Raw genomic sequence first — 1,035 nt, forward strand, 5'->3', positions numbered from 1 at the left:
TAATTAAAAGCCATTAGCTACTTTTCACACATCTTTAAAAAAAAAATTAACGTTATACCTTCACAAAAATGGCCGTTTTCAGCATTCAAAACAATAACAACAAACTGTGAAAACATGGTCTTACCTGAGCAGTTATAGGTGGAAGTTCGTTATTGTTTTGTTTTTTTCAACTCTATAGAGTGCCCTGGTCAATTTCAAGAAAAATCATTGATTTGGCAGCTTGGGTGAGTAACTGTTTTTGAATGATTTTTCTACATCCTATCTGAAAGATTGATCGAAATGCTTCAAGAAATTGAATCATAACATGCACTGAATTATATGTGTGCAAATGTGAAGCCTACCATTTCCGTTTTGGGTTCAAATATAAATATTGTTAGATATTTACCTTCTAATAAGTGTATAAATAATATAACATATAATAAGTGAATAACGACAAGTATTCTAAGAGAATAGCATACGCCTCCGTGGTCACCAGATGCTGCTCACTCTTCAAATGAGAGGTTTAGGTTGCTATGACGACTAATGCGTTGCTTCTCAACGCGGTTCCACAAAAGAACCAGTAGATGGCGATGATGGTCTTTGATGCGAAATATCCAAAGAAGAGAAGGACTTCACAACAGCGCACGGCACGCTCATAAACATTAAACTGACATACTGAACTGGTGCTTTCAAGAACCTTCGGACCAACTGTAAAAACCGAGAATAAAGTTACTGGTATGACAACGCTTTTTCGATTCCGGTAGGTATGAATTATAGTAACGTTAACTTAACCAACTATAGTTTATGCTTTATACGTGTCATTATTACCACTGTAAATGTAAAATATATCTGATTAGGAATCTAATATTTTATTATGCATTTATTAAGTGATTGATTCACATAGATTATAGTATTCAACTAACGTTTATGCTGTGCGCATGTATTGTTATCGTTGTACATTTCTAATGTGTTAAATTTGATTTGGGATTTCTCTAATATTTGATGAATGCATTTTTTTCATTCATATTGATTTTATGGATTGTGGTTAAATTCTTG

Source organism: Sinocyclocheilus grahami, unplaced genomic scaffold (genome assembly GCF_001515645.1).
Source record: "Sinocyclocheilus grahami isolate Dianchi unplaced genomic scaffold, SAMN03320097.WGS_v1.1 scaffold25171.1, whole genome shotgun sequence".
Taxonomy (NCBI): domain Eukaryota; kingdom Metazoa; phylum Chordata; class Actinopteri; order Cypriniformes; family Cyprinidae; genus Sinocyclocheilus; species Sinocyclocheilus grahami.